The 22,343-nt window shown below is 38.8% G+C and overlaps 1 protein-coding gene, 1 long non-coding RNA gene and 2 pseudogenes across 2 annotated transcripts in view; all 4 read right to left on the bottom strand.

Annotated features, from left to right (window-relative positions):
- Positions 1-5,908, bottom strand: part of LOC141571767 (histone H3.3A-like) — a 14,048-nt pseudogene extending 8,140 nt beyond the window's left edge.
- The window catches only part of LOC109439938 (TBC1 domain family member 22B), a 323,763-nt gene that overhangs the window by 22,097 nt on the left and 279,323 nt on the right, over positions 1-22,343 (bottom strand). The window lies entirely within an intron of this gene.
- Positions 1-22,343, bottom strand: part of LOC109441477 (class I histocompatibility antigen, Gogo-B*0102 alpha chain) — a 266,582-nt gene that overhangs the window by 29,598 nt on the left and 214,641 nt on the right. The gene's annotated exons all lie outside the window — the stretch shown is intronic.
- LOC141571766 (di-N-acetylchitobiase pseudogene) lies at positions 6,881-9,642 on the bottom strand (annotated as a pseudogene).

Raw genomic sequence — 22,343 nt, 5'->3', positions numbered from 1 at the left:
GTAGTTTGTGTCTTTTATTATTTTATCTAAGTGGTCAAGTTTATTATAAAAGCTGTTCATAATATTCTCTTGTTATCCTTCTAATATCTGTAGAATGTATAGTGAAGTCATTGCTCTCATTTCTGATGTCCATTTGTGTTCTCTCTCTCTCTCTCTCTCTCTCTCTCTCTCTCTCTCTCTCATTAGTCTGACTAGAGGTTTATAAGTTTTTAATGAAACCAGTTTTGGGTTTCATTGATTTTATCTATTATTTTTCTATCTTATGTCTCCATCTCCATTGACTTCTGCTCTGATATTTATTATTTTCTTCTACTTACTTTGAGTTAAATTTGCTCTTCTTTCTATACTTTCTTAAGGTAGAAGCTAAGGTCATGGATTTAAGATCTTTCTTGTTTCTAAAGAAATTTTGATGTGTTGTGTTTCATTTTTAGTCAAATATAATTTCCTCTTGATTTCTTCTTTGATCTATATTTATTTATAAAGTGCTACTTTGTTTGGAGATTTTCCAGAAATCTTTCTGACATTGATTTCTAATTTAATTTTAGTATGATCAGAAAACATATGTTGCATGATCTGAATCATTTTAAATTTATTGAAAATCGTTTTATGGTCCAGAGTACATTCTATCTTGATAAATGTTCCATATCCATCTGGAAAGAATATTTATTCTGCTATTTTTGACTGCAATGTTCTATAAATGTCAGTTAGATTAAGTTAGTTGATAGTGTTCTTTAAATGTAACATCTTTTCTAATTTTTTGTCTATTTATTCTATGAATTATTGATAACTTATCACAGTCTACTTTCAGATGATATTATGCCACTTCATATATAGTACAAGAACCTTATGATAGTAAACTTCCAACTTTCCTCTCCTATTTGTGCAATTGTTACCTATCATATGTTTTGCTTTTATGTTATAAATCTCTACCTACATTGTTATTTTTGCTTAAATTATCTCTTATAGAGCTTTAAATGACAAGAAAAATATCATGTATTTATCCATGTTTTTACCATTTCCAGGCTGTTCATTCCTTTGTGTAGTTCCAGATTTCTATCTGATTCCATTTTTCTTCTGCCTGAGCACTTCCTTTAACTTTTATGTAATACAGATCTACTGATGATGAATTCTTTCAGCTTTTGTATGTGTGAAAAGATTATTTCACTTCCTTTTTTATAGTTCACATAATTTTTTCTTAAATAAGCTTCACATTGCTAATTTTCCTTATGTAAAACTAAAATAAATATGAATAGAATATTTAGTATTCTTTTTTTTCCTCTGTTAATTATCTCCCCCCCCCCCCCAATTTTTATAGACTTTATTTTTTAGATCAGTTTAGGTTCACATAAAAATTGAGTGGAAAGTACAAGGAAGACATAAACCTCCTGCCTTTACGTATCCACAGCCTCCCCCACCATCACTAAACATTTATAAGAATGCTAAACACCTACTATAGAGTTTCAAAATACATGAAGCAAAAATGGATAGAATTACAAAGGGAAATAGAGACATCCACAATTACACTCAGAGATTTCACACCAGAGTGCTACATTTGTTACAAATGATGAATGTACGTTGATACATCATTATCACGCAAAGTCCATAATTTACATTAGAATTCACTCCTGGTGTTGTACATTCTATGGATTTGGACAAGTATATAATGACATGTGTCCACCATTTACAGAATAGTTTCACTGCCCTAATATTTTTCTGTGTTCTGCCTATGTATCCTTCCCTTTCCCCTAACTCCTGGCAACCACTGCTCTTTTTACTGTCTCCATAGTTTTACCTTCTCCAGAATGCCATATTGGTGGTATTGTAGAATACGTTTTTCTCTTGTATTATTATTTTATATTAATATCAGGTGTACAGCATAGCAGTTAGACATTTATATAATTTAAGGGGTGGCTGGATGGCTCAGTTGGTTAGAGCGCAAGCTCTGAACGACAGGGTTGCCAATTCAATTCCCACATGGGACAATAAGCTGTACCCTTCACAACTAGATTGAAGGACAGCTACTTGGAGCTGATGGGCCCTGGAGAAACACACTGTTCCCTAATATTCCCCCAATAAAAGAAAGTTTAAAAAAAAAAAGTGATCCCCCTGACTGGTCTAGTACTCACCTGGCACTATACATAGTTATTACCATGTTATTGACTATATTCCTTATGCTTTACTTTACATCCCCATGATTATTTTGTAACTACCAGTTTGTACTTCTTAATCCCTTCACCTTTTTCACCCTACTCCCCAACTCCCTCCCATCTATCACCCAATAAATCTAGTATTCATCAGATACATACATAGTAATTACAGTATTATTGACTATATTCCTTATGCTATATCCTACCTCCCCATGACTACTTTATAAGAACCAATTTGTACTTCTTAAATTTCTTCCCCTTTTTAACCTATGCCCTCAACCCACCTCCCATCTGGCAACCATCAACATATTCTCTATATCTATGAGTTTCTGTTTTGTTTGTTTATTTTGTTCTTTAGATTCCACATATAAGTGAAATCATATTTCATCTCTCTTTCTAATTTGACATTCTCCAATCAGCATACCCTCCAGGTCCATCCCTGCTGCCACAGATAGAAAAAACCCATTCCATTGCATGAGTGAGCAATATTCCTTTGTATATATGTACCACCTCCTCTATATCCATTAATCCATCGACAGACACCCAGACTGCCTCTACATCTTGGCCATTGTAAACAATGCTGCAATGAACATATGGATGCACATGTCCCCTCAAAGTAGCATTTTGGGTTTCTTTAGATAAATACCCAGAAGTGGGATTGCTGTGTCCTTCTTTGTCTCTTTTTATAGTCTTTGTTTTGATACTTATATCATTTGTTGGTATAAGTATAGCTACTCCAGATTATATCGTTTGTTTGTTTCTATTTTCGTGAAATATATTTTTTCTGTTTCTTTAGTTTCAGTCTGTGTGTGTCCTTTGATCTGAAGTGAGTGTCTTGTAGGCAGCATATGTAAGGGTTTTGTTTTCTTATCCATTCAGCCCTCCTATGTCTTTTGAGTGGATCATTTAATCCATTTACATTGAAAGTAATTGTTGATGGATATGTAGTTATTGCCATTTGATTATATATATGAATACTATATATTAATATATTTATATTCATATATATATATATATATATATATATATATATATATAGTCTTAAAGTAGTCCCTCTAACATTCTTTGTAATACTGGTTTGGTGCTGATGAACTCCTTTAATTTTTCTTGTCTTGGAAACTCTTTGTCCTTCTTTGTCCTATTTCAAGTATAGCCTTGCTGGGTGGAGTACTCTTGGTACTCCAAGTCCTTACTATTTATCACTTTGAACATTTCATACCAATCCCTTCTGGCCTGCAAAATTTCTGTTCAGAAATCAGCTGACAATCTTATGGGAGTAACTCTATAAGTAACTCATTGCCTTTCTCTTGCTGCTTTAAGATTCTTTCATTTTAATTATAATGTGACTTGGAGTGGGCCTATTTGAGTTCATCTTTTCTGGGACTCTCTGCACTTCCTGGGCTTTTATGTCTATTTCCTTCACCAAATTAGGAAAGTTTCAGTCATTATTTCTTCAGATGGGTTCCCAGTCCCTTGCTTTTTTACACTTGATGTTGTCTTATCGTTCTACTTTCTATCTCTGAAGTGACTGCTCTAGGTACTTCATAGAAGTGGAATCAAACAGCATTTGTCTTTTTTGACTGTTTTCTCTGACTTAGCGTAATGTTCTCAAGGTTCATCCATGTTGTTGAAAATTTCCTTCTTTTTTAAGGCTGTGTAATATTGCTGTGGTATGTACATACCACATTTTATCCATTCATCTGTTGATGGACACTTGGGTTCCTTCCACATTTTGGCTATGAACATTGTTGTACAAATATCTCTTGGACACCCTGCTTTCAATTCTTTTGGGTATATACCCAGAAGTGGAGTTGCTGTATCATTTGATAATTCTATTTTAATTCTAAGGTTTTTTTAATTCTAAGTTTTTGAGGAACTACCATTCTGTTTTTTTCACCACAGCAGTACTATTTTACATCTCCAAAAGTTCCAATTTCTCCATATCCGCCCCAGTATATATTTTCTTTTTTTGATAGTAGCCTTCCTAATGGGTGTGAGGTGATACCTCATTGTGTTTTCTATTTTAATTTCAATAATGCTTAGTGATGTGGAGCATCTTTTCATGTCCTCATTGGTCATTTGTATATATTCTTTAGTAAAATGTCTATTTGAGTTCTTTGCTTATACATCAGGTTGTTTTTGTTGAGTTATAGAAGTTCTTTATATATTCTGAATACTAAAACTTATCGTATACATGATTTGGAAACATTTTCTCCTGTTCTATGGGTTGCCTTTTCACTCTATTGATTATGTCCTTTGATGCACAGAAGTTTTTTATTTCGATGTGCTCTAATTTACATACTTTTTCTTTTAGTATTTGTTGTTGTTCTGTGCTTTTGATTTCATATACAAGAATACCATTGCCAAATCCAGTGTCATGAAGCTTTTCCTCTATGATTTCTTCTAAGAGTTTTATAGCTTCAACTCTTACTTCAGGTCTTTGACCCACATTGAGTTAATTTTTCACCGTGTAAAGTAAGGATCAAACTTCATTCTTTTGCATGTGGATAACCAGTTATCCCAGCACAATTTTTTGAAAAGAGTGTCTGTCCTCTACCCCATTGAATGGTCTTGTCACCCTTGTTGAAAATCGTTTCACCATATGTATTAGTCTGCTCAAGCTACCATAACAAATGGCACAGACTGGGTGGTTTAAATAGCAGACAGTTATTTCCTCACAGCTCTGAAGGCTAGAAATTCAGGATCAAAGTGCCAGTAAATTCAGTTTCTGGTGAGAGCTCTCTTCCTGGCTTACAGACGGCCTCCTTCTCTCTCTGCCCTCACATGGCCTTTCTTCTGTGCATAGGTGGAGAGAGAAAGAGCTCTCAGGTGTCTCCTCCTCTTCTTTAAAAAAAAAATAGTTTAGTGTATTTTAATAGCACACTTATAGGAGCAGCACAGAAACAGACAACATTAAAAACATGTACTTGCATGTAGGACAACTCAGAAAAGTATAGTAAATGGATGGAATCTACTGTATGATAAAAATGCTACAAACACCATTTAGTTGGCAGCAATAAGAAATTTACTTGTTTTAAAAAATCCAAATGCTGGCATTGTGCAGAAAAAATTAACAGGTTTTTCTATAATTGTTACAAAGTTGCTCTGCTGAAACTTGCTCACGGAAAGATTTTGACTTGCATTAATACTTTTTTATGTCCCTGCATTTATATTAAAAATTCACACACACATAAAAACGGAAAAACTGCCAATACCTGATTTCTACCCCCATTTTTCCACATGTGATCATAACCCGATGCAGAAAAAATATCTTAAGTTCAGAACTACCAATGACAGAAAGAAAAGATTTTTTTTCCTTTTTAAGAATGATTTTTCCCATCATAGTGGATTCTGAAGCTCGTTCTCCATGTACGCAGTGTGCTAGCTGGGTATCCTTTGGTGTAATTGTTACACGTTTGGCATGGACAGCGGACAGGTGTCTTCACAGAGACCAATCAGATGGGCCTCACTTGCCTCCTGCACTCTGCAAGGAAAGATCTGTTGTGAAGTCCTGAGCAATTTCTCGCACCAGCCGCTGGAAGGGAAGTTTGTGAATCAGAAATTCAGTGAACCTCTGATAATATCCAATTTAACGGAATGCTATGGTACCCGGCCTGTAATGATGAGGTTTCTTCCCTCCACCAGTAGAGGGCACACTCTTGAGAGCAGCTTTTATGGCCAGTGGCTTCCTCCATGCTTTCCCCTGGCCTCCATGCTTTCCCATGCGTCGATTTGTAGGCAGTCTGCTTTGTATGAGCCATGGTATAGAGATCTTACTCCTACTGAGGCTGGAGCTCGGTGAGGTGGCGCTGGCATTAGAGAATGACGGCCTCTTCCTCTGATAAGGACACCAATTCTGTGGGATTAGAATCCCACCCTTATGACCTCATGTAAGTTTTATGACCTCCCTAAAGGTCCGATCTCCAAATACAGTCCCATTGGGGTTTAAAGCATCAACATAAGAATTTGGGGGACACAATTTTGTCCAGAACACTGTGTATGCAAGAGTTTATTTCTGGGCTTTCTATTCCAGTCCACTGGTCTATAGCTCTGCCTTTATGCCAGACACTCACACAGTTTGATTCCTATAATTTTCTTATACATTTTGAAACGAAGGATTCTGAGACCTTCAACTTTGTTCGTCTTTTCTGAAATTGTTTTGGCTATTCGGGGTCTCCCAAGATCCTATATGCTGTTGGGATTTTGATAGGGATTACATTGAATTTATAGGTCACATTATGTAATATTGTCATCTTAACCATCTGTCTTCCAATCCATGTCTTTCCATTTATTTGTGTCTTTTTAAATTACTTTCAGCAGTCTTTTCTGGTTTTCAGTGTACAAGTCTTTCACCCCCACAATGGGGGTGGGGCTAATCTAATCTAATCACATGGGTCCTTCAAGTGGAAGATGACTGGAGAAGTGAGTCACAGGGAGCTTTGAATTTCATCTGCAGTAATTTCTACATTTACTAAGGTGCCATCATCCCTGTCTATTTTTATCGTTTAATTTAATGGTGAAGTGCATTAAATGAATTAAAGATTAAATGTCCTTGTACTCTTGGGATACCTAACTTGGTCAAGGTATTTAATTGCTTTATAGTATATTTATATAGTATATAAACAAAGAATCTCTTTTTGAGTATATTAATAACTAAAATATATAGCAACATGACAAAAAATACATATTTTTTGTCTCTTCGAGAAACTAGATCTGTTTATACAGATAATATTCTAAATCTTAATAGTTTGACAGAAGATGTTCATGTTTGTACAGGTTGGATTTAAGACTTTCCACATTTCTTCAGTTTGTTGTTTGGCTATAGCAGCTCCAGCATTTGCCTGCCACATGCCAGTGCCGTGTAAGCCACATGTCAATGCCGTGTAAGCCACATGCCAGTGCCACATGCCAATGTAAGCCACATGCCAGTGCCGTGTAAGCCACATGCCAATGCCGTGTAAGCCACACGCCAGTGCCGTGTGAGCCACATGCCAAGGCCGTGTGAGCCACATGCCAAGGCCGTGTGAGCCACATGTCTGTATATATGCTGCCTTTAAAGACATGCTCACGGGTTATCACACCACATGTCATGGGTACGGCCAGCAGCCTCTTTATAGTTATAATAAGGAGGCTTTTGATCTTTATCCCACTGGATTCCAGAAATAGAACTGTTTACTTGCTTCATAATCATTTCATAGGGCACCTGACATCCTGCTGCATCACTACAAGGACCCCCGGGGAGGGACTTTTGCAATGGTACAAACGTGATCTTCCAATACAGCCGGGCAGGTACAATCACAACCACACAGGGAACACCCATTACACGTGCCTTAGGGTTAATGCCCACCTTGGTGTAGTGTCATATGCAGTTAATGTCTGATCATAGGGAGCCTTGGCTGCTGCAATACATTCTGACAGACCTGCCTTTGTTCATCACAAGACGTAACAAAGAGAAAGTCACAGCATCTGCAATTCCAGTATAATTATAGCACCTGTGTCTATGCACTTTGGAGATCAAGTTACATCACATGTTACCTGGGATCCCTCAATTTCACAATGGAAAGGATCTGTCGTTTCTTTCACTAAAGCAGTAAATGCATCATATTTAGGTGATGAACAATTAGCTTCCTGCTCTGTGTCTGTATTAATTCCATCCATTTATCGTGTTTTGAACGGTTAACTTGTTGAGTTATCCAGGATGTTCTGAGAGTAGGATTGACGATCTTCTTTACCCACACGTCTCCTTTTAGCACTACGCTGGCCCTTCTTGAATAAACATAGCACATAAATTCTGAGCCGTGTTTTCCAAAGACTGTCACAGTTGTAATCTCCAGTTTTGTCACATATATTTTATATATAGTTTACACACCCACATAATGGCTTTATTCTGAGGATTTTCACACCTAATTTCTGAAAGGCGATTTTCCCAGAATGCTTTCTTCTTATTTCCCCCTACCTGGCTTTATGATCAGCGTTACCCCTGCCGAATAAAAGGAGTTGTTTGGCTTTCACTGTAGGTCTCCATTCTTTTGACTATTTTATATAAGATCATGAACCCTCCTCAAAAGTTTTGTGGAACTTACCTGTAAAAGATCCTGGATATTCTGAAGGGAAACAGAATTTTTACAACTGCTTTGACTTATTTCCTTGCAGTAAGACTTTTCCATTGACATAAAGTTCTTCATAGTTTTAAGATTGTTTAAATCTCTCCTATGCCTGCAGTGACGTATTTATCTGAGACAACTCTCTTTTGTTCTTAATTGATTTCACTTATTTTATTTCTTTTTTCAAAAAAATTTTAAAAAGCTGTCATTAGCAGGCTGGGCACTCAGCAGTGGCAGATGCCAGGTCAGCTTGGGTGAGTGGAAAGCCACACTGCTGTGCCCATACAAGCTCCATCCCAGTTGTCGTTTTATACGGGGTCCCCATGAGAAAGCCCTGGGGTTCTGGGAGAGGCTACGTGACACCATCCAACAAGACACCGCTCCCACCGGGTTCCAGCAGCCCCCACCACAGGGATGACCTCTGCTGGCATCCACACGCACACCAGTACCTTCACCACTCTGCCCACGGCAAGAGGTCTATGAACACATCTCTTCTCCACCTCTCAATTTTCCAGCTTTGTTTTCTTTTAGTTCTGACTGTACAGCCAACCCACCAGCCACTTCCCATGAGGCATTCATGCACCACTTAGGGCATCTTTCACATTCTCCCCTCCCAGGGGCCTGTTTGGGTTTTCATTCCTAGCTCCTGCTTGACGACCATTCCCAAAACGATTCTGGTTCAGCTCCCAGGCTTACTGCTGTTGCTTTAGAGTCTCTTTTTCATAACTGAATCACAGGAATATATTTCCTTGGATTTCTTTTTAATTGCAGTGATTATTTCAATATTGTATTTCTAAGAGCTTTCGATAAAAAGAATTCTATGTTAGCTTAAATAGAATTGTTTAAAAAATCCAGAAAAGTATACTTTCATGAAAGACAACAACACCTCTCAAAAAATAATAATAAATGGAGTCACCTTAAAACACAGCTGGAGCTGCCATCCCAGAGGAACTGCTATGCACGTCTTATGCCTCAAAACTTTGAAATGTTAAAGCAGCAAAATAACCTTTGCACTGGGCCTAAAGCCACGTGTGTGCCCCAAAGAACTGCTTACAAAGATAAAAGGAAAGAGGATGTGATGACTATGAGAGTGAAAAAAATTTTTAGTCGTTTAAAATTAACATCACTGTATTACATTATCTGCACCAATAGAAATGCCTTCCATCTATTGATATAATTGTTCCCCTTCCCTTTCTCATAAATGCCCATTGCCTTTGTGTCATAATCAGAACATTATTTGGGTTTCTGCCTGAATCAGTGCTTCCCAAGGAGTTAGTCTTTTCTTTTAAATCTCAAATAAAGCTTGTTGCTGCTCACCTGGAAAGCCTTTTTATTTTTAGGTTCACATATCTTGGTGACTATGAAGGGGACTAAAGTGGCCTCACCTTCATGGTCCAGCGTCCCCTGGAACCAGGTATGGTACCTACAGAGGCTCTTTTGTGCTCACAGACTCCATGGACTGCTGTCTCCCTGACTGTGAAGCCCTCTTACATTCAAGCCTTCTTCCTTTTTTGGTTGAGGTCAAATACTTTTATTTGAGGTCAGGTGGGTTTTTCTCTCAAGGAGAGATTTTTCACCTCAAGAACGGGATTTTTCCCTCATGGAGGAGTAGGGGCAATTGCCTCAGGTGCTGACATATGGGAAATGTCAGAGAAGCTTGCTACTGATGAGACAAGTTAAGAGTTAACAGGACTGGGCTTGTAAGCTGTGGCAGGAATGAGCTGAAACATTAATCATTTGGCTCTGACTCCCCTGGCTATCACTGCACCTGCAAGCTGACAAGCACCTTACATCCATCATAGATTGGAACAGTACAGTTCCCAATTACAACAGCAATTCCCTGCAAGCTGACGTCCATCATAGATGGGGACAGAACAGTTCTCAATCACAATGGCATCCCCCTGCAAACTAACAAACACCTATCATAGATGGGAATAGGACAGTTCCCAGGAGAGATATTTGTAATGACAGATCCCTGCAATCTGACAGGCACCCTACATCCCTCATGGAAAAATATAAAACCCCAGCACTCCTTCTCATCAGCACAGCTGTCTCCGTTGGACTCTGTCCTGGCTAAACTCCGTTTGCCTGCATCTCGCTCTTACCGCTCTGTCTCCGCAGCTCTGTCTCAGACTGCCCTGGCAAAACTCCCTTTGCCAGAACTCTCTCTGCCTGAATTTCAATAAAACTTTCTTGTTCTCCCACTTTGTAGCGTCTCATGAATTCTTTGCACCTTCTGTGAATGACCAGGGGTTAATTCTATGCCAATGCAGTTATGTGGGAAGAAATTTTCTTTTATCAGGAGTGGCTTTTCACAGCTTTTGCTTGTGAGAAGCGCCCTGGGATGTGAGTAGCTCTGCAGGGTTTCCTGATGGATGAGTACTCACTTGGTTATTTCATGCTCTTTTGTTTCCTTTTCTTGTCTCTCTCTGTTATGTTGCTTGTCTTAAGAAAAGGATTTCATAGGAAAGGAATCCAAACCTCTCTGGGACAATGGAAAGCATTCTCTGGTTAATAAGCAGAAGTTTCTAATAAATGAATAATTTTTGACCATCTGAGTAGGTACTTTAAAATTTCTTACTGTTTGTCCTACCTGAAAACTGACAAGTTATTTAAAATAATTTCATAACTCTATGATCAGAAATTTGTCAAAATTAGAAGCCTAATAGGAGTTTTATAAACCTCAGTGACTTGCAAGGCCTTGCTAACAGGTAATCAGAAATGAAAACACAGCCTACAACTGCCTGAGACTAAATAAATAAAAAAGGGCAGGAGGTGGGGAAGAAAGCTTTTTTCAAAAACACGAGCAGCTAAAAGAGTTCCTTTGCCTAAGCAGCACCCACTGTCTCCTTAACTAAAGTGTTTATCAAGGACCAATACAAATCTTAGAGCCTCAGCCACCTGAATGAATGCACTTAAATTATTCCAACTGTTATAAACTAATGGGGGTTTTGTCTTATTGTACCTTCTCATGGCTAAAAAAAAAATTATTTTAATGAAACTATCAGGTCTCTGGTTATGTCTGTTTATATATGTGTATGTATGTCTACCTCCAAAGGAAATCACTAGACTTGGTTTATATAAAGAGCTCTGTTTAACTGGTTAAAAAATTAAGTGCTTATATTAATTAAGAAATATAGCAGAAACTAACCCAAATGCTTTTTAGGATCATGTGATCTGAAAACATATTTATTATTAAAATTGATTTAAATTTGTTGCTTTAATTAAAACAGACATGTCTTTAGATTTACCAAATTTAATATATTATTTATCTGTGTTTCCAAAAAGTTAAGTTCGTGTTATCTCTGTTACAGGGTTTGTCAAGAAAATAGCTGGGGAAAATAATTGACTTTAATGTCTCATACAATTTTCATGAGTAATCCAAGTATAATTATTGAGAATTACTAGATTAAATAGATGTAAATAAAATAAAAGAATTTTGGTGAAACGTCTCATCAATAAATGTTTTATGGTGTGTGTACTTAAAAATAGTTCCCCAAAGTCTTTTGGTAACTTGAGACCTTAGAGATGTACTACATTAAATGAAAAGATGAAAATCATTGAATATCTTATTTCCAAAATAAGGTAAAATACTGAAACATTAATTGCTAAATGAATCTAAATTTACCTACTTTTGGCTTCTTAATATAGGAAAACTAAAGATATTTGGGTCTATTAATAAAAATGTCTTATGTTATGTTAAGGAATCACCTTGTTCTAAAATGATGAAATATATTTGCCAGTCAAAAACCTATGTTTGTAGAGATTACAAAATGTATTCACAAATTTGTCTAGCTAAAGACTGCTAATCAGTCTGAGATATGGAGATATGCTTTCATTAAGGAAAATGAAAATGAGTTTGTTCTGGTTATTTCAGAATGGGAAGAGAGAAAGAAAGAATTTTATCTCTTATAATTAAGCAGGTTAAATTTCAATTGTTATTATAAGGGCTTTTTAAAAATTAATTAAGCTTTAACATCAATGACATACTTATGTAGAGCTAAAATTTAATGTTATTTCTCTGCTAAAAGCACAAAATTTTCCTGTATTATTGGGGTACTCTTAATAAGAAATTATCAGTGGAAAACAAAGATTTATGTTTTGTTTAAATGATTAAGTGTTTTTTATCATCAGGTCTTTAATTGCCTAACTAAACCAAGTCTTCTTAATTAAACAAAAAAAAAAAACTATGAACATTTGCTTATAACTATGTAACCTCACGTATTTCTCTTTAAAATCTTTTCTTGTTACTTTGGTGAAATGCATAATTTAGTATTGTTCTATTAAGAATTGTTCCACACTGACCTATGATTGTATTTTATGAAGTGTTTTAAAACTCTTGATGTGTTTGACAAACCTCCCAAGATCAGATTCCAAATTGTCTTATTGACATAGGAATAACTTTGGGGTGTTCCAGAAGGCCCCTGAAACATTTCGAAGACAATTTCTCTCTTTATAAAAGGGGAAAATTAAACTAATTAGGCTTATTTGGTATGTTAATTATATGGGAAGCACTGTCAAATAAATGATGCTAAACCTTTGGTTATATTTACATAGTAGATATATTATTTTCTAAATATGCATTTTCTAAAAATTATGTAAAATTCTGACATGTCCTGGGAATGCTGAACAACATAGTCCTTCTCTGTCTCTTAAAGCTGTAACTCTTACCGTGTCTTTGAGATGTAAACACCAAGAAATTAACTAAAATATCCACAGAGATTGAAGGGAATAAAAAAGTGACCTTTTTAAAATACAGACTGCTGTGTAAGTTCCCTTGCAGAATGTTGAGTTATAAAGAAATTAGATTTTTTACAAAACTACTAAAAATTAATAAAGTGTGGGGGCAGAGCCCCAGAAAGCAGTTTCCAGGCTCTCGGCCTCACATAGACAGGTGCTGGCTCAGGTAGTAAATGGCCAACTGTGATTGCATGGCCATCAGCTGTGGCTAGTTGGCCGTCAGCTGTAACCAGTGAGCCATTGGCCACAATATAACTGCTGTGGCTACACTAGCAGAGAGGAGAGAGAGAAGAAATGGGGGATAGCAAGAAGATGGTGTGGATGGCGGTTTATGGACAGTGTGGATCCAGCCTCCAGTGAGAGTATAGTGCCGCCAGAGAGAATATAGTGGTATGACTCCCTACCTATGGGCTCGTGGTGTTTCTTTTTGGCCTCACCATATCCTGCGTTCTTGTATGGGGAGCGGAGCAGAGACCCCGCAGGATGCCCTGCACGACACATGGCGCAGCAAGCAGGGTCTCCCGCATGACAAAAGGATAAAACAAATGACTGTACATGAAAATGGGATGTATGTTTTCAGCAGAAGAAGGTATGAAGTGCGAAGATGCATTTTTGTTGAGGGAAAGGAAAATAGAATGTGTTTTTTTGGATAAGGTAGGATATAAAGGACATGGGGTTGTTTTTGTTTTGAGGGTATTTTGGTAAATAAAGCAAAAGGAAAGTAATTTTGTCCTAAACTAGAAGATTGTTTCAAAATTAGAAAGGAAAAAATAAGACAAAAATGGAAAGGTACAGGTAAGTTGCATGTTTGTGTATATTGCAGAAGGTTTGTGGAGGAGGAAAGAATTTCCATATGGTCCAGCTAACTAAGACTGGAATGGGAAACTGAGTCAACTACATTATGTGTATATGGATGTATATAAACTCTCACCAGACCTTTAACCATGGCCATTTTTAAGCCTTTTGTAATTTACAGACAGTTATGGTTTTACTCTGATACTTTGGCAAAATATACTCCGACAACTGTGTTTCATCTTCAAATATTCATTAAAAACATCTTACAAGTACTCTAAAATACAGGTTTCTCGTAAGTTTAAAAACATAACACTGGGGAATGGTGGCAGCGGGTCGCACTTTTTGAGTTCTCCGTCCGATCTTATCAGAAACGGGAAGTTTATAACCCATCAAAGGACTCTCTGCTCATCACGCAGAACAGCGAAGAGACTCGCACAGGGATTACTTGCAGGTGGGGAAAAATTGGGCGAGCAGGGGAAGAAGGAAGGGAGCAGAGCGGAGACACACCGCACCTGCGGCGGTGGGGACGCGGGTTGGAATCGTGGTCCACACCTGTGGCTGTAGAAATTTGGCCCCCACCCTCAGGTTGTGGAAATCTGCTCCGCACCTGTGCCTGTGAAAATCCAGCCCACACCCACGGCTACAGATATGCAGGAGATCCCAGGACGGAGGGGAGCGTGGAAGCCAGGAGGTGGGTGCTTTGCCCTGCGTCCCACAGGGGACCTCTCCCGCCGCAGGGGCAGCATATCCAGCATTTGAGGCAATAACTTCAGCTGATACCTCCAGTTAAGCCTTAGGCCGGACAAAGGACACAAACTCCATACCTGGGCCCCTCCCCGCTCTTCCGACCCTACCCCGCCTTTCTAGAGACTTGATCTAGCCCCTGCACTAAGGAGCAGCGGCAGATTACAGAGGCGCCTTGGAGCCCGGGCTCCGGGAAGACAGGCGGGCCCAGGGAGGAGGCTAGGAGCTGGGAATCTTCCGTCCCCAGCCACCACCTTTTCTGGCTAGGAAGAGTGTAAGACAGAGGGCTGGGAAAGAGAAGACCCTCCTTCCATCCCCAGCCCCCACCCTTTCTGGCCGGCCTAGGGTGGGGCAACCACATCCCCAGCTGCAGAGACGCAGGGATTCCCAGGACAAAAGAGAGAACACAAAAGCCAGGAGGCAGACTCTTTACTCTGCGACCCACAGCAGACCTCTCCTCCCCAGAGGCAGCATATCTAGCATTTGAGGCAAACTCCATACCTGGGCCCATTCCCCCGCTCTTCCAATCCTACCCCCACCCTTCCAGAGACTCGATCTGGCCTCTGATCTGAGGAGCAGTGTCAGATTAAAGAGGAGCCTTGGTGCTCGGGCTCTGGGAAGACTGGTGGACGGCTCTGGCCCAGGGAGGAGGCTGAGAGGAGTGTGGTTTTCACTGGCCTAGGAGACAGGAGACTCCTCCGTCCCCAGCCACCACCGTTTCTGGCCTGCGGGTGGGGTGTGACACAGCTGGGCTGGGAAAGAGAAGACCCCTCTTTCCCTCCCCAGCCCCCACCTTTTCTGGCCGGCCTAGGGCGGGGCAACCACATCCGCAGCTGCACAGACGCAGGGGTTCCCAGGACAAAAGAGAGAACACAAAAGCCAGGTGGCGGACTCTTTACCCTGCGCCCCACAGCAGACCTCTCCCGCCGCGGAGGCAGCATATCTAGCATTTGAGGCAATAACCTCAGCTGATACCTCCAGTTAAGCCTTAGTCCGGACAAAGGACACAAACTCCATACCTGGGCCCCTTCCCCCGCTCTTCCAATCCTACCCCCACCCTTCCAGAGACTTGATCTGGCCCCTGATCTGAGGAACAGTGTCAGATTAAAGAGGAGCCTTGGTGCTTGGGCTCTGGGAAGACTGGTGGACGGCTCTGGCCCAGGGAGGAGGCTGAGAGGAGTGTGGTTTTTGCTGGACTAGGAGAGGGTGGATTCCTCCGTCGCCAGCCACCACCTTTTCTGGCCTGCCTAGGGCGGGGCAATTACATCCGGGGAGGCACTCCCAGGGATCAGCAGTAAGTGGCAGACGCAGCTCTCAGCTTTCAGCAGCTGAGAAATCTCCCGCCCGCCACACACACACACACAGGGAAGAGGTGCCCTAAGACTCAGGAGAACTGGACACAGGGCTGGTGGTGCTACTCCCAGTGTGCATATGTGCAGGCAAGGGCAGAAACTGCACTGGCTTTGTAAAAACTACTGTCCAGACCCCTCAGCCCCATGCATCTAAAGCTGCAGCCCCAATGTCACTCTGGGCACCAGGTGACTGGCTCTACCTGCACAATACGCAGGGGACTCTGTGCTACAGCAGAGAACAACCTGGAGATTACTAGGTGGGCTTAAGCCATGACTGGTGCTGTTTTTTGTTCTGTTTTGATTTGTCTTTATATCTTTGACATCTTTGCCTGTGTCGAGTGGGGGTTGTCAATTATTTTTTACATGTGAATGTATTTGATTTTTTCCTTGTTGTTGTTGTTGTGCTTGGTGATTTGCTTTGTTCTGAAATTGCCCTACCAGGGCCCAGCTTAAGAGGCACAAGATTCAACATACCCAGAGGCCAATTCCAGACCAAACCAGAGTACTACCAGGTTTGACCTACAAGTGACACACCCAGAGGAGATTCTTTACAGGCACATAGAGGCCAAACCACATCTAAGCAGTCAACCCTCACGGAGCAGAACACCTTGCGTGGGCAGAGCCAAGTCTCACAACTAGTCAGCCTAGGAGTTAACCCCACCTACTCACAAGTGAAAAGCAATTAAAGATCTTCTTTAACAGGACAATATACACAACACAAGAGTCACTTTTGGAGCACACGCAGGGGAGAAGAACGAAGTAGTGCAAGTGAAATATAAAGGACATTTATTACATACTAATCCAGCAAGAACTAAGAACCCCAGGGCATCTACCTAATACATCGAAGCAAACACAGAGAGTCAGCCAGAATGAGGAAACAAAGAAACATATCCCAAATAAAAGAACAGAAGAAACCTCCAGAAATGGAACTAAATGAAGCAGAGGTAACCAAACTATCAGAGACAGAATTCAGAATACTGATGATAAGAATGTTTAAGGAGCTTAGAGAGGACATCAAGAAGGATGTAGAAATCATAACGAACAACCAGTTAGAACTAAAGAACACAATTACTGAAATAAAGAACTCACTTGAAGGAATTAACAGCAGGTTAGATGAAGCAGAGGATCGAATCAGCGACTTAGAAGACAAGTTAGCAGAGATCACCCAAACAGAACAACAGAAAGAAAAAAGAACAAAAAACAATGAAGATGGTTTAAGAGACTTATGGGATAACATCAAGCGCAACAACATGCGCATCATAGGAATACCAGAAGGTGAAGAGAAGAAACAAAGGATTGAGAACATATTTGAAGTAATAATGTCTGAAAATTTCCCTAACCTGATGAAGGAAACCAACATACAAGCCCGGGAAGTGCAGAGAGTTCCAACCAGGATAAACCCAAACAGGTCAACTCCAAGACACATTATAGTTAAAATGGCAAAGATTAGAGACAAAGAGAGAATCCTAAAAGCAGCAAGAGAAAGACAGAGGGTTACATGCAAGGGAACTCCCAAAAGACTATCAAATGACTTTTCTACAGAAACATTGAAGGCCAGGAGGGAGTGGCAGGAGATACTCAAAGTGATGGAAAACAAAGGCCTACAACCTAGGTTGCTTTGTCCAGCAAGGCTATCATTTAAAATTGATGGAGAGATAAAGAGCTTCCCAGAAAAGAATAAGCTAAAGGAATTCATTACCACCAGGCCAGCATTGCAAGAAATACTAAAAGGACTTCTGTAAATAGAAGAAAAATGAAAACAATCTAACTACAAGTTTTAAAATGGCAATAACTATGTACTTATCAATAACCACTTTAAATGTAAATGGTTTAAATGCTCCAATCAAGAGACATAGTGTGGCTGAGTGGATAAGAAAGCAAGACCCTTGTATATGCTGTATACAAGAGACTCACCTCAGATCGAAAGACACACACAGGCTGAAAGTGAAGGGTTGGAGTAAGATATTCCATGCAAATGGAAATGAGAAAAAAGCTGGAGTTGCAATACTTATTTCTGACAAAATAGACTTTAAAATGAAGAAAATATTAAAAGACAAAGATGGGCACTATATAATAATAAAGGGATCAATTCGACAAGAGGACATAACCCTAGTAAACATCTATGCACCCAACATAGGAGCACCTAAATATATAAAACAGATATTGACTGACATAAAGACAGAGATCAACAGTAACACTATCATAGTAGGGGACTTCAACACACCTCTGACAACAAGGGACAGGTCTTCCAGACAGAAAATCAATACGGAAACAACAGCCTTAAATGACACATTGGACCACTTGGATTTAATCGATATTTTCAGAGCATTCCACCCCAATGCTGCAGAATACACATTCTTCTCAAGCGCACATGGAACATTTTCCAAGATAGACCATATGTTAGGCCACAAAGCAAGTCTGGATAAATTTAAGAAAATTGAAATCATACCAATTGTCTTCTCTGACCACAGTGCTATGAAATTAGAAATGAACTACAGGAAAAAAACTGGAAGACACACAAATTCATGGAGGCTGAATAATATGTTACTAAATAATGAATGGGTCAAGCAGGAGATCAAGGAAAAAATCAAAAGATATCTCGAGACAAACGAAAATGAAAATACAATGACCCAAAATCTATGGGATGAAAGCAGTCCTAAGAGGGAAGTTCATAGCACTGCAGGCCTACCTAAAGAAACAAGAAACATCACTAATCAACAGTTTATCTTCACACTTAAGGGATCTGGAAAAGAACAACAAAATAAGCCCAAAGGAGTACAAGGAAGGAGATAATAAAGATCAGAGCGGAAATAAATGAAATAGAAACCAGAAAAACAATACAAAAGATCAATGAATCCAAGAGTTGGTTCTTAGAGAAGATAAACAAAATTGACAAACCTTTAGCCAGACTCATTAAAAAAAGAGAGGACCCAAATTAATAAAATCAGTAATGAAAGAGGAGAAGTGACAACAGACACCACAGAGATACAAAAATTTTAAGAAATTACTATGAGCAACTGTATGCCAACAAATTTGACAACCTGGAAGAAATGGACAATTTCCTAGATGCATACAACCTTCAAGGCTAACTCAAGAAGAGACAGAAAACCTGAATAGACTGATTACCACCAAGGAAATTGAATCAGTAATCAACAATCTCCCAACAAACAAAAGCCCTGGACCAGATGGCTTTACAGGTGAATTTTACAGAACGCTCAAAAAGAATTATCACCTATTCTCCTCAAACTCTTCCAAAAATCCAGAGGAGGAAGACTCCCAAACACTTTTTACGAAGCCACTATCACCCTGATCCCAAAATCAGACAAAGACACCACAAAAAAGAAAACTACAGGCTGTTATCGCTAATGAACATAGATGCAAAAATCCTCAACAAAATACTAGCGAACAGAATTCAGCAATACATTAAAAAGATCATACACCATGATCAAGTGGGATTCATCCCTGGTATGCAAGTGGTTCAACATCCAAATCAATTAATGTGATACACCACATTAACAAAATGAAAAATAAAAATCATATGATCATATCAATTGACGCAGAAAAAAGCATTTGATAAAATTCAGCAGCCATTCATGATAAAAACCCTTAAGAAAGTGGGAATAGAGGGATCATATCTCAACATAATAAAGGCCATATATGATAAACCCACAGCTAACATCATACTCAATGGGGAAAAGCTAAAACCATTCCCCTTAAAATCAGGAACAAGGCAAGGTTGCCCACTTTCTCCACTTCTATTCAACATAGTGCTGGAAGTTCTAGCCACAGCAATCAGACAAGAAAAAGAAATAAAAGGCATCCAAATCGGTAAGGAGGAAGTAAAACTGTCATTATATGCAGATGATATGATACTATATTTAGAGAACCCTAAAGACTCCACCAAGAAACTATTAGAGCTGATAGATGAATTTAGTAAAGTAGCAGGATACAAAATTAATATTCAGAAATCAGTTGCATTTGTATATACCAATAATAAAACATCAGAAGGAGAAATTAAAAAAGCAATTCCATTTACAATTGCTCCAAAGACTATAAAATACCTGGGAATAAATTTAACTAAAGAAGTAAAAGATCTGTACTCAGAAAATTATAAGACACTGAAGAAAGAAATGAAAGAAGATACAAATAGATGGAAACACATACCATGTTCATGGATAGGAAGAATTAATATAGTTAAAATGTCCATACTGCCTAAGGCAATATATATTCAACGCAATTCCTATCAAACTACCAACGACATTTTTCACAGAAATAGAACATATAATCCTAAAATTTATATGGGATAACAAAAGACCCAGATATCTTCAACAATCTTGAGAAATAAGAACAAAGTGGGAGGTATAACAATACCTGACTTCAAATTATACTACAAGGCTACAGTAATCAAAACAGCATGGTACTGGCATAAAAACAGACCCATAGATCAATGGAACAGAATAGAGAGTCCAGAAATAAATCCATGCCTATATGGCCATTTAATCTATGACAATGGAAGCAAGAATGTACGGTGGGGTAAAGACAGTCTATTCAATAAATGGTGCTGGGAAACCTGGACAGACACATGCAAAAGATGAAGCTGGATCACCTCCTTACACCACATACAAAAATAAATTCAAAATGGCTTAAAGATTTAAATGTAAGATCTGAAACCATAAAATTCCTAGAAGAAAATATAGGAAGAAACATCACAGACATTACCCAGAGTAAGATGTTTACTGATATATCCTCTAGCGAGGAAGTAAGAGAAAAAATAAACATGTGGGATTACATCAAACTAAAAAGCTTTTTCACAGCAAAGGAAACCATCAATAAAACAAAAAGGGATCCTACTGATTGGGAAAAGATATTTGCCAATGATATATCTGATAAGGGGTTAATATCACAAATTTATAAAAAACTCAACTCAACTCCAAAAAAACAAACAACCCAATTAAAAAATGGGCAGAGGACATGAAGAGACATTTTTCTAAAAAGGACACACAGATGGCAAACAGACATATGAAGAAATGTTCAACCTCACTAACCATTAGAGAAATGCAAATAAAAACCACAATGAGATACCACCTCACCCCAGTCAGGATGGCTATCATCAATAAATCAACAAACAACAAGTGCTGGCGTGGATGTGGAGAAAAGGGTACGCTGGTGCACTGTTGGTGGGAATGCAGATTGGTGCAGCCACTATGGAAAACAGTTTGGAGGTATCTCAAAAATCTGAAAATGGAACTACCTTATGATCCAGCAATCCCACTCCTAGGTATCTATCCGGAGAAATCCAAAACTTCAATTCAAAAATCTTTATGCACTCCTATGTTTATTGCAGCACTATACACAATAGCCAAGACCTGGAAACAACTGAAATGCCCATCGGTAGATGACTGGATTAAGAAACTGTGGTACATTTATACAATGGAGTATTACGCAGCCATAAAGAAGAAAGAAATCTTACCATTTGCAACAATATGGATGGACCTAGAGAACATTATGTTAAGTGAAATAAGTCAGACAGAGAAAGACAAATACCATATGATCTCACTTATATGCGGAATCTAAAGAAAAGAATAAGTGAATGAACTAATCAGAGACAGTTTTGGAAACATGGAGGAAAAACTGAGGGTTGCTAGAGGGGCGGTGGGTGGGGATAAGGGGAAGGTGAGAGGTTTAGAAAATAGTTGGTAACCATAAGATGGTCATGGGGTTTTGAAAATTAATTTGGGGAACGTACGGAGGGATAGTGGATGGGGGGAGGGGGGCTCACACAGTGTGAGGGATATAAATGATAAACGTCTAAGTTTTGCTTTGTCTTGTGCACCTGAAACTAATAAAATAATAAAAAAAAAGAGAAAAAAACACACAACAAAACAAAAACCATAACACTGAACTAAGTAAAGATTTATACAACTCTAAGGAAAACTGGATTTGTTAAACTACTAACAAGAAGTTAAAGATCAACGAGAATTAATAACATGGGTAAGAGTGATTATAGTTTTTTTTTTACTTTTCATATAAAATATTACTGGTGAGACAGGTTAGTTAGCATGTTGTTAGGTAGACAGGGAGGTCCCTGGTGGAATAAACAATAGGCAGCCATTTCCTAAAAGTCCAGATTCTGAATTTGAAGTAACTCATTCACTCCAGGACAAACGGAGCAGATTTAATAGATAGGAATGAGTTATTGTGCTAATGCATTCAGGTTGGGCAAACAGAGCAAAAAAAAACCACCCATAAACAAATTCCATCAAAAGGTGTCAGTTCCTTTCTTCAAACAGCCAAGAGAAGATATAAGAGTAAGAGCCTTTGCCCCAGGCAGGCACCTCATTTGTGACCCTCTCCCGTTTTTGGAGCTGTGGCCCTTTGTTTGTTAATAAACTATCCTCTTTTACAACTCCTTGCCTCTCCTTGGTCCGTGCTTCCATTCTTTGGTTTCATGAGACACGATC

This window comes from Rhinolophus sinicus, linkage group LG05, assembly GCF_036562045.2.
Source record: "Rhinolophus sinicus isolate RSC01 linkage group LG05, ASM3656204v1, whole genome shotgun sequence".
NCBI classification, from domain to species: domain Eukaryota; kingdom Metazoa; phylum Chordata; class Mammalia; order Chiroptera; family Rhinolophidae; genus Rhinolophus; species Rhinolophus sinicus.
Note: the sequence above shows the minus strand (reverse complement) of the source record. Positions and strands in the feature narration are given on the sequence as shown.